Raw genomic sequence first — 12,813 nt, 5'->3', positions numbered from 1 at the left:
TTCAGCCTCTGCAAGAGAAGGTTGAGAGGTGACCTGGTGGCTGCCTATAAATTCATCATGGGGGCACAGAAGGGAATTGGTGAGGCTCTACTCACCAAGGTGCCCCTGAGAGTCTCAAGAAATAATGGCCATAAGCTAGCAGTGAGCAGATTTAGATTGGACATTAGGAGGAACTTCTTCACAGTTAGAGTGGCCAAAATCTGGACTGGGTTCCCAAGGGTGGTGGTGCTCTCCCCTACCCTAGGGGTCTTCAAGAGGAGGTTGGATGGGCATCTGGCTGGGGTCATCTGAACCCAACACTCTTTCCTGCCTATGTAGGGGGTTGGACTCGATGATCTATAGAGGTCCCTTCCGACCCTAACATCTATGAATCTAAGTGGAAGTGAGCTCAGGCTCATGAAACCTCACACTCTACATCTCTGATTCAGTTAATTTGTAAGTGTGAATCTACCCTGCCTTCTGCCTGATTTCGGATTAACATGGCTAACTACTTCTTTTAAGTATTAGCTGAAAAGTGGAGTAGATAGCAGTAATATCTTGGAGATGGACCCCAGTTAGAATCCAAAGTCCATATCCCCTCTGTTATGGGGAAATTTTAGATTCAAATTCAGTTCTGACTTGCCCAGCTGAAGGCCATCCTTGGTAACTTTTTTTTGTTCTCTAGATATGCCTGAAGATTTTTTCAACGGCTTTCCCCATGTGTGAACGTTACAATTAGTGCCTCTAAGCAGGTGGGGATGACTGAGCAGGAAGTCCAGTTGCTGTAAGCATGGCTTCTGCCTCAGGGAAGCAGAATGGTTTTCCTTGAATAGAGGCACAGGATCTCCCTAGCATCAGGTCTGAGTTGACCTCCTGTATCTGGCTGCATGGGCCAACCTTCTTAACCTTCCCTTTCTCTCTCAAGTAATCATTCATGTACCATTTCTGCCTAGACAAGAGTTGTGGTGGGGTGCTCTGGCTCTGCTTGGAGTTGCATGCAGTAGGTAATACCCATCCATGCATGCACTGACAGTGTTGGCATAACTAGCAGGTGGCTTGTTCTCTAGTTTCCATAGCAGGCAGAACAAGGCAAGTTGAATTTTGAGCAGTCTCCTTTGGAAGCACGAGTTTGGATCCTATTCTTGACAGAAGCAACCTATTGTGGGGGGGAGGGGAATGGAGTAGATGACCTTTCCAACCTATTTTATGCATATCCCATTCCCTCACTGCAAAGTGTGGCTGGGTATTGGGATAAACCACAAGGTCCTCCAGGACCACAGGATCCACAAGGCACAAGCCATACCTTTTCCTTAGGGAGTTCTGCCTTGCAAGCAAGGTGAAAGGCCTCAGCTGCTGCTCTGCTGGTTAGAGTACAATTTGAACATGGGACAGGACAGAGGCATCTCAAAGCCATTGTTCACGTAGGGAGCTGGGATGTTATCAGAGTGTCCCCTGACTACCGCTTGAATCAGTGTTGAGTGTAGATGTCAAGGAGAGGGAGGAACACGAGGGAGCAGTGGGATGCAGTTACACATGGGACAGTGTTGGCTGAGTACCAGGCGTGGTGGAATCTATTAAGCTGTGGAGCAGCTTCCTAATGGGGGTGGGGGTGGAAACATATAGCTGGATATGTGTAAAACTAGATGGAGTGAAGCACTGGGGACTATTGTAAGGAACAAGCCTGCGCTGGTAAAAAGGTGGGTTACTTATTTCCCATCTCTGGCTGTTGTAAGTCCGTAGGTTGATAACAAGTGGAGCTCATGTTCTTTACCCCAGCATCCAGTATATAGCTCAGGATCTCTTGGCCCTTGTTGCATAAGTCATATGGTCATGGTAAAGAAATATATCTGTGCAGCTTCCCTTGTCGGTGCATGTGCTAAAAAGTCTCTATCTCGGCTGCACTCCAACTGCATCTCCATAACTTTCCTTGGAAGCAGAAAAATACCTCTCTTTAGAATAACTGAGTGTTTAGGGGCCTTTTCCAAAGGCCAGTGAAGCCAGTAGGAATCGTTGCCTGGACCTCCAGGACTCCTGGCTCTAGTCTTGTAGCATGAAATAACAGCTGACATGCCTTTTTCAGACTGGAGCCTGTGCTGGTGACTTGGGTGCTTCTGGGGTTAATCAGTCATTTAATTGCACGTGGTGAGATGAAACTGAAACCATGCGTGGTGGCAATGAAGCCCGGTACACCTCAGATCATTTACATTAAATATATATAGGGAGAAAATTAGCCCTAATCAAGTTGAAACAGAATTGATTAATATTTCAGTAAAAACAATGTCAAACTGAAGTTTAACATATTGGTTAAATCTCAGCTGGAAAAACCACTGTGGTTCTCCACTGTCTCTTTTTAATAGAACCCAGGATGGTTTCCATAACCCCATCTTTGACTAGGGGTTTATCAGAGCAGCCAACCTCCATTGGGGCTGTTCAGGACCATTACAAGCAAGCAGCTTTTCTAGCTGTTTGCCCTTTATCTGAACAAATAATTAGTAGTGGTTTAAAATGCCCTCCTGCTTTCTTTTATAGGTACAATAATCAGATATAATATTTCTGGAAGACTATTTACAAACTTCCCCATAACCATCAATCATACAGTTAAGGAGAAACAGAGGAAGATATCTAACCTCAAGAAGCTCCTAATGCAACAAAGCTATTTAATGGTGGGTGGATTTTTTTCCCTGCTGCCATTACTATGGAATACATAATAACATCAATAATTAAATATAAATTGGATTTAATATTTTATGCTGGCGACATGTAATTTACACTCCACCCGAGAAATCAAAAGGTCACGTCTGAAATAAATGAACGAAGTTGGGGGAGGTAGGGACTGACAGTAAAATTGTTTTCCTCTGGCAGCCTCTGACTCAGTGGAAAGGGAGTTGGAAAAATACCTCCAGGAACTAAAAGGATGGAGATTGAGTGTGCTATCTTGGCCTCATTGGGGCCCATGCAACTTTGGAACAGTAGCTTATGGGTAGTGGTTTTTCTTCTATTCTACTTCTGCTAAGTCCTGGCCTAGTGAAGCCCTTGAGCATGTGCTCAGGTGTAACCAAATGTTAAAGGTGATTTGAATTTGACTGTTCCGTGCTTAAAAATAGGCACATACTTTAATGCTTTCCTGAATCAGGCCCATACTTTATCTAGCACTGCAGTATCTGAACATCATGTAAGAGCCCTTTTTACTGAAATCACATATGTTAACAACCTGGTTTTACCACCCTGTTCCAGCTTTGCACTGCTGTAACTACTGATTTCAGCACAATTTGTACTGAATGTGCATGTGGCTTACCAGGTGCATGCTATACCAACACAATTTTCATTTAGGCCCCAAATTCAGTATTTCTTAAATGTTCTGAACATACTTTTCTTGGCTTATTGAAAACTTAGCTTGTCTTCTGCAGATCAGACACATTTGTATGTTGGAGATCCCTAATGAGAAGTCCTGTTGCCATTATTCCTCTGTAAACCAGCCTCTTTTAGCCCTTTGCTTTGTACCTGTACTTATTTAAATCTAGAAAGAATCAAATGCTCTGCATAAAGGTGTAACCCCTTCACATTAACCTTTGGAGGTGGGAAACAATGTGCTTCTGGTGAAGTTGGTGGTCACTCCCGCTGGCTTAAGTAACTCCAAAATCAGGTCCATATCAAACTGTAGTGGGATTTAGTACTGTGTTGTGTTTTGATACTATTTTCTGTCCTGGAGATGCTGTATTATTTCTAAGGTAGGTCAAGAAACTGAGACCAGTTAATGATGTTGGGATGTGTTGAAGCACACATACTAGGAAACGGAAACTGGTACAATATTGGCTAAAGAGGCTATAAAATGATTCTGCTGTAGGTTTCAGGTGACTGTCTTTCTGTAGCCTTTCTCCCTATCTAATGGTGGCACTCATTCCTAGATATGCTGAGAACAGATCATCTAGTTTAGAGGAAAGGAACATGATATGCTCAGGAGAAACGCACAAAAATGGTATGCGTTAAGCCTATTTTCAATGGAGTGTACTTAACTGTTAAGATGTTTTGTATTCACCTTTTAAATCCCTAAGGACCCCTCAGTTTGCAGAGAAAAAAGAGCTATTTTGTGCCCAGTCCAACACAGAATGGGCATGAGGTGGCATCTTTTAGAGAACTGTTTCTTGATCAAGTAATAATTAACTGATTGGAGTGAAGCTCTTTGCACAGTGGTTGTGGTATCATACAGTTTTTACACAACACTGTATGAGAACCAAGTAGGTACAGTAGGATCCAGATAACTCTTTACTAAATATGTAGAACATGCAAAGTTGATTTATGTATATTGCTCTTCTGATAGGATTGTGGTCTCTTATGGTTATGAAGTACAGAAGACACTGAGGGGCACTAAAGGTTTTGCAAAAGAGTTGTCTCTTTGCTTAAACCATTGAGTACCGTGCCCTTCCATCCAGATGTTTCATTAATGGTACAGTATTAACATTTGCAGGGGCAGGTCTTAGCTGAGTAAGGCCCTAAGGTTTGGAAGGAGAAAAGGTGCACTCCTGCACTCCCCCTTGCCTCAGTGGAAGTAGATACCAGTGCAGGAGAGTGCTTGTTCAGAGCAACGTGCAGGATCTGCAGCCTGTATTAAGGAAGACTCCTTGGTGTTCATAATGAATCCTTTTCCAAGATTGTAGAAGGAGAGTTCTGCGGTAGTCTGGACGGCATTAGGCAGGGTTTTTTTCGTGAGTGAGGCTTCTGCTTTTTAAAGGTTGTGTAAAGCATGAGGGTAAAACAATTCTTTATTTGTCTTCTCCATTGGGTGGGCTCCAGTCATTGGTGAGACAAGGAAGTTGGTGGAAACCAAAATGTGCTGTGGTCACTTTCAACATCTCACCTTCTGGCACGAAACCTGGTGTGAGGCTGGAGCGTGTGAGAGCTGTGGCGGGGAAGGGGGTTTTTATTTGGTTTCGGAGAGGGGGGGAGAAAATTTTTTTGTCTTTGGCAAACAGCACTCGGGAAAGGTTTTTTGTGGCTTTTTTTCTTAGCAGGTGAAATATTTCTTTTTTCTTTTTCTGGGTCTAAAAATATCAAAACTTGAAGACATTTTGTGAGGGAGAATAAATCACATGAGAAATATTGGAAAGACTGCATTATTGTCAGATTTTCAAGGAGGCAAAAGGAACTAAGTATCCAGTATCCAGCACCCAGGTCCCTTAAGCACCTTTGAAAAATTCTAGCCAGCTCTTTTAAAAGGATTGTGCAGTTGAACAAATGCAAACTTCCAGAGGAAAAAGAAAGCATTGCCATGCACTGGACAAGTATGAAGTCTCCCTCAATCTGCTGAACCTAGGAACGTCATCCCATTATTGCTACCAGGCGACAGATTTACTCCTTTAGGCTGGGCTATGAATACTTATGCATTGGCTCTGAAACTCCTGGGTTCAAACTCTGATTGTGTTGGTCTCTGCTGAGTGGACACTGCACAGGCACAGTGCTGCACCCTCACTAGGATACAGGACACTATTGAGAGATTCTCAGAAAACCAGACAGGGTAGGTGCTTCATATATGATGTGAAGCCCTTTGTTATTACCCAGCACACTTGCAAAATTAAATAGACGCTTTTATTAAGAGAACTTATTTGCAGAGATGCTGCAACTACATCTAGCATTCAACAGCAGACCGACTGAGTGTACACATGCTCCTCCTTCAAACTTAAAATACAGGCCACTAGAGCCAGAAGAGTAAGGAAACAAGCCAGCAGTTCTGAGCGTTGTTAGGCTGTAGTGTTACGCAAGGAAGTGTTCCTTGTTGAGAGGCAGAGGTTGCCATGGATAGTTAAGAGAACTTTTGCTGGGGTTGGGAGACTTACAGGCTAGGGTGGGAATAAAAGCAGGGAAATCGCCTAATGGCCACCAGAGGGTAACTATCTGTCCCTTCAGGAATGGACCATATAGATCCCTACAGAAGAACTAGAAAGAGCTGTAGGATGGGAGGGAGGAACTTGTAGCCAGGCTGAGCTGACCTTCAATGTGGTCCTTGAATCCCACAGGTTCCAGGAAAGTCAGGAGCTCCCCAAGATTGTTTTCATGCCTGATTTAACCCATATGTGCATGCGCTGTGCCTTGCTAAGTGAACCATGTCCAAGGAACTAAATCCATGAACCAGATACCCATCTATAATACAGTCACCTGGAATATGACGAAGGCCCACCCCAAGCAGAACTAGAACAGTTACCTCGCATCGTTGTTTCTCACCTGGCTTTAGGTGACCACCAGCATCCTGTAGACAGAGCACCAGGTTGGGATTCTAGAGATCTGGAGTCTGTCCCTACCTCTAGCCTGCTCTGCAACCTTGAACGAATAATCTCTCTGCGCCTCAGTTTCCTTCTCCATGAACATCTGTTTTGTCTAGGTAGATATTAAGCTCTTTGGGGCAGTGACTGTCTCTGACTATGCATATGCACATAACCAAGGACATTGGAGCCCTGATTTTGGTTGAGGTTATGTAAAATGCCATATACAACTCTGTCGAGGGATATGATATGCAGAATAATAGCTCAGAAGTTCTTTTACTATAGATCCAACATAACACCCCTGCACAGATAGCCACAGGGTATCTGGGAAAGAATCTAGGCACTGCCAAGTATTAAGATTTTGTTCTCTGTGTGTTTTGTACAGATCTAGTTACTAACATCATATACTAAAAAAGGAAAATCCATTTGCATGGGCTTGTTAAGAATATGTACAGGCTGAAAGAGGAAAAATCCCCATTCACACTTTGTTAATTTAATATGTGTTTTGTTTCTTTTAGTTTAAACAGCCAACTTAAATAAGACCTACTGATGGCTGGCTCTCCGCACCCCTTCAGGGGTTATAAACCCCATGTGTGGGAGGCAAATGCCTTGTTTAACCTGGCAAGTCGCAGAACTGGCAAACCTTTTTCTGCTTGGCTCTTCATAGATACGTTGGATCAGACACACAGTTGGTGTAAATTGGCATAGCTCCTTTTGAAGCCTGTGTTGAGGATGAGGGACACATTTTAGAATCTTGAGTCCAGCCTTTTGCATGGGCATGGTGTTGTCCCCCAACAGAGGATGTACTAGGCTGATCTGTTCTTCTAGCTCAGTAGTCACAAAGCTGGCCACTGGTATCATCAAGGTGAGAGAGACTGAAACCTCTGTCAGTGACACTAACAAAGGTAATGGGATGATGGTCTTTCTTCTGAACAGACTACAGTCATCTTCTTCCCCAGTTGATGTAAGTGGTATGCTCCTCTCTGAATTCCTTCTCTGTCACTTTTTTTTGCTGTGCTCTGTATTACTTGTACTGTACAAGTCCTCCACAGTGTACATCTTAGCCTTTGTGTCTCAGGCACTACCTATAGTAAGATATATATTTGATAGGGTGAAGTTCCACATGTTCAACCCCAGCAATGGAGCTGAGTGAATAGGAGCTTTGATGTGGACAGGACACTATCATTTTTTAACTGTCATGTCACTCCCCTAACCTTGCTTGGGCGGGTGAAGCACAAGAGCATAGCATCTCAAGAGGCTGTGGATTCTCTGTCCCTAGGAATTTAAGTGTAGGTTAGACAAACATTTGTCTTGGATGATCCTGCCTTGTGCAGCAGGTTGGAACAGATGACCTGGGCTAGGGACAGACAATCAAAAAGCCTGAGCCTGAACTGAGTCAATCTTTGCATGTTAGTCTAACTTGGCTAAGCTAAATCTTTGTAAGTGAACAGACATCCCAGAAATGCAGGCACATGCCTGCAGTGACTCAGCCAGGGGGTGCTAGAGTAGCCCTCCCTTCCCTTCACAGTGCTGAGCTGAGGGGGTGGCCAGGTCTGGGCAGGATTAGGGAGGGGTTCCCCTCCCCACCCACCTCCTTGATAACACAGCATTTATTAGCATTTATCACCCCCTCAGAAAACAAACAGCTTCTCTCATTAGTTCATCTCTTCTTAAACAAAGAAGGACCAAAAGGACATTACCAACTCAGCTGTTGATTAGCTCCAAAAAGCCCTACGCTGACATTGCTGTCTGCCACAGCACAGACCATAGCCAGCACATGGTCTGCTTAACTAATGCTGAGGTGTCTGTGTGAGGCAGAGGGGACAGGGGATCCCTGCTTAGCAGGGAGTGGTAAGGGGAGGGGGAGAGCAGGAAGAAGCCAGGCAGACTCTGCTGTGCCTGCAAATCTCTGCTGGAGCTCCAGCCAGGGAGCAGAGGGAAGGGGCCAGCTCTGCTGTGGAACAAAGAGTCCTGTCCAGCCCAGAGAGCATGCCGGGATGCTGGGGGAGTCTGATTTAACTTAAACCAGCAAGGGGTCTGGCACAGACATTACATAAAGCAGTTTGACCCAAATCCGTTCAGTCTGATACTACATTCAGCCAGGTTTATCTCAACTGGTGTATGTGCACTGACTGTTCTGTTACTGATCACTTAAACCAGTTTATGTGTAATGTCTGTCTCTAGCCTTGAAGTCCTTTCCAGCTCTACAGTTCAAAGCTCTGTTTTCTGGAATGTGCTATATGAGTGTTTCCTGAATTCTTTCTCTTCCTATTCTATCTGCAGAATAATGCAAAAAAAAAATTAATAAGGATTAGAACTGTGCTATGTCTTAAGGCAGACTTCTCTGGCCATCTAGTCCTGTATATGCGCCAAGCAAGCTGTGTGCCCGATATCTGCCTGCATAACCCCAGCCCTGTGGGCAGGACCATGCACGCCGTGTTAAAACATACTGAAGCAGAAGTTTACAAGACTATTTTGCTTTTGCTACCCTCTTTATGGGTCATCAGAGTCCATTTAGGAGCAGGGCTACTTATATTTGTGCATGCTAAATGGTTTTGATCAAAATATACAGCATTTTTGCACCTTTTTTCCTTTTATAATTCTTGGGTAAATAAAGGCCACCACCTGCATCCTAGAGAAGGAAAGATCTAATGAATTGCAAAGGATGGAACTTTACCTGCTTTCTTAGGCCTACAGCTTTATTGGGCCTCGCATACTTTTTTTTTTCCCCCCTAAGTAAGCTATGGAAAATCTACATAAATGCCCCATTCTAATGGGTTATAGTGCCCCTTAAAATAAAAACACCTGGTTTCAAAGGGTAATCTAGACCCTTAATTGCCCTTAATAGCATATTTTTTATTTTATGCACAGGATAATACAGCTCTGGGCTTGCTGGCTTGGAAAATGAAATGCTGGTGTTTCCTGGTACTACAAAGTTAATTCATGTTTCTGAATAATAATAATAATAATTAATAGTTGTTAGGGTCAGAAGGGACCTCAATAGATCATTGAGTCTGACCCCCTGCCCAGGTGCTTATCCAGTCTCTTCATTCAGTTAGAGTAACACTTAAATGAGTATGTTCTTAAAATGAAAGCCTATCTGTTCCCCATTCTTGCATTATGACTAAGGACCTACTTAATTCGCAGCTTTTGATGAAACTGTGAAATGTGGGATTGTCCATGAAATCCATCAAATCAATAATAACAAAAACTTATTCAGAATAAAATGCTGGCTCCCCAGTGAGAGGCAGTGGTCCTTTCTGCCAGGAGGGGAAGGTTCCAGCTGGTGGGGCAGCGAAGGGGGCAGAAGGCAAGATGGTGGCTGTTCCCTCCTCCCCTGGTTGGGGCCTCTCTGCCAATCAGTGCTGAGGGGCAGGGCCTCTGTACCGATTAGTGCCCAGGGGCAGGGCCACTGCAAAATGCCCATGAAGTTGGCTCTGCATGCTGGAAAAAAACCCTTTGCCTTGCTGTGATTTAAGTAGGTCTGTAATTGTAAGAGCACCTCACAACACTCAATGTATTTATTCCCACAGCAACTCTGCAGGGTAGGGATTGCATACGAGTGTTCATTCCTGCTTTATAAAAGAGAAGCTGAGTGATGAAGGGTACGTTTGCACTGCTACCTTAGGCTGTTGACAAAGCTGCTGTTTGGGCCAAACCCCCTGATCACCTGTATTACAGACCCCTTCGCTCTACCCCAGAAGTTCTGCTGAGCGTTAGTGTATCTCACTCCAAATTTTCCCCAGCCTGACTTCTGCCCACATTGTGTTCAGGACTCGCTTGTGCCTGCAGGGCACGGTGTAAGTAGTCCACCACTGGCCCTTCTATAATCCAGTCCCTATCTCTACCTCCCACAATTAGAGTTAAGTGCACAAAGAGACAAGTAGAGGGCCTGATTCTGAGAAGGGCTTCATTTGCATTTCCTGTTCTTCTAGGAATCAGTCTGCCACTGCTTAGGTTTCCTCCTATGCTTTCTGCATGCCGTGGCTTCACAGAAATGTAGATGGAGAGAAGCAACTTGGAGCTGAAGACTCTTTGACTTGCACCGAACAGATATACCCTAAGTAACTTGTCCAAGGCTATGTAGGAAGCCTGTATCGCTGTAGAGAACTGAACCCAGATTCTCTGGCTGGCTGCACTCGCCAACACACCAGTAGCCTTGTCTGTCAGCTGAATCTCTGGGCTCTTTTGGGGGTTTCTTTCCTTTTTCTTTCTTTTAAATTGATTAATTAAACAATATCAAGGACACTACTGCTTACTTCTCTTTGCTTTTTGTAGATTTCTCTGTTTACCAGCTGCTTGGCTCCACTTGGTCCAGACTAGTATTTTCCAACATTTTAAAGCCCAAGGCACACTTACATTAATAAAGTTTTTCTGCGGCACATCTGTTAAGGCATTCCCCATCCTCATATCTATTGTAGTTCATTGCCATTGCAAAATGTTGCGGCACACCTGTTCATTTCTGACAGCATACTTTTGTGCCATGGCATGCTGGTTGGGAAACACGGGTCCCGAGCAAAATTTGAAGTAGGGGCACCTACTGTTTGAAGTGAAAGAGAACTCCATTAACTGCCAGCTACAGTTATTCTGTTATATGAACCAGCTTGTAGCGGAGGGTAAAGACCTAGTTTTTCCTAAAAAGGCAAAAACTGTAATTCTCCTTCCCAGAGGAGATAGGCTAGGTAGGGGCAGACCTTTCCTCCTGTGTATGCTGAAGAACTAACACTAAGTAAAAGGTAATATGTTCTTTGACTACATGTCTTAATGAAGAATTCGGACCCTCCCAGAAATATTGCCATAATGAGCTCTTTTATTGTAGCTGCTTCCCAGTTTTAGGATCATGTCATGTTTAGAAAGGTAAGTCCAGTTTGATAACTGATTGGGGTGGAACATTTGTTCAGACTATTCAGCTTGCTAGCAGAGGAGGTAGTTTCTGAAGAAGCTGCCAGCTATTTGCACTGGTTGTAAAACAGACCTGTTATCTTTCCAGAGAAGTACGCTTAAAATGTAGGCTGTTGCAAACTTGTGATTTTTATCACAGAATTTGTGGTAGTTTGTTTTCTTAAAACCCGAGTGTTGAAATCAAGTGATTGCATGAGAATGTCAGTTCTCGTTTTAAACCGTTACAAGTGCAGGTGCACAAAAAACCCTGAAGCATGACGTACGTGCAGACTAAGGGTTCAGAATGAGGAAGAGTTCAATGCGAAATTAAATAACAGAAATACACTTTTTTAAATCTCAGTTTTTCTAAACCAACTGCACAATTTTGGAAAGTTGGCACATAATTTTTTAATGTTTGAGGTTGATTCAGAAAGTGGCTTCTCTCTGTGTGTGGCTTTCATGTTCATTGTATTTTTAAAATGCCTTTTTCTGCTCAAAACTGAGTCCATGACAGTGTGGAGTGATAATGGAAATAATAGACTATACCAAACAGGTGCTGTGATGTTACACACTCATCAGCTGCCCATGTTTGTTCAGTTTGAATTAGTAATACAGAAGTTGCAGAGTCTGAGGACTCTCAGGAGTAGTCCCACTATGATCCTTGCTCCAGTTGTTAGACCATAGAGCTTTCCTGTGTGCTCTTGTATATATCCCCTCTCTCTTCTTTTGCACACATTTCATATACAGAGAATGAAAAATATTGCCCTTTCAATTGACACTTTTACCCAAATATGTTATACCAGGTCAAAATGCTGTCTGTCAAGTGTATAAATGTAACCTTCTCGTTTATCAAAACCTAGAGAAATTGTTTGCACTGTATTTGTTTTAAAAAGCACAAACAATTTTAACTCTTAAAAGATTAATACTGCTAAGCTGCAATACTATTGATATGCTATTATTTTCCATCTTTATTCATCCCCAGATGCAGCAAGAATTACTCCCTCCAGACCATTCATAATTGAAAAATGCTTTTAAGACCTTTAAGAGTTGAATACTAAATTTTGTCAGGTGCCTGTTTCATTGTCTCAAAGAGTCGCATTGATAGATTACTTTGCTAATGTTTTGTAAGGGACCAAACTGCAAACTGAATGATGGATGTGCAGAATTCAAGTCACTGATAGCCAGTCACTTAATCTTCAATCAGGACTGTCCTGATCAATTTAACATGGGAAGGGCTCATGGACAATGAGAGAGAGAGAGACAGAGAGTCATTATGAGGTTGCTTACCTATGCTATAGCAACTACTTAAGAATTAATGTTGGGAGTAACAGGCAGCTAAGCTTTTGGGCCAAATCCTCAGCTGAAGTTGATGCAGTCATGCTGGTGTGTACCAACCTAAAATAAGGGCCATTGGTTTTAGATCAGTGATTAATATGACAATAAAAAGTAGGTTAAATTTTAAAAAGGTTAAATGTATACACTTGACAGACACCATTTTGAGCTGGTATAACATATTTGGGTAAAACAGTGTCATTCGCAAGGACAATATTTTTCATTCTGTGTATATGAGCTATGTGCAAAAGAGCACAGAGAGGGGAGATATATATATATATAAAAGCGCGCAGGGAAGCTATATGGTCTAACAACTGGAGCAAGGACTATTGTCGCCTTTTCTCCGTTGCACTTAAAGTGCGGTGTT

This window comes from Crocodylus porosus, unplaced genomic scaffold (assembly GCF_001723895.1).
Source record: "Crocodylus porosus isolate Cpor-Errol unplaced genomic scaffold, CroPor_comp1, whole genome shotgun sequence".
Lineage (NCBI taxonomy): Eukaryota > Metazoa > Chordata > Crocodylia > Crocodylidae > Crocodylus > Crocodylus porosus.
This window is presented reverse-complemented; position numbering follows the sequence as displayed.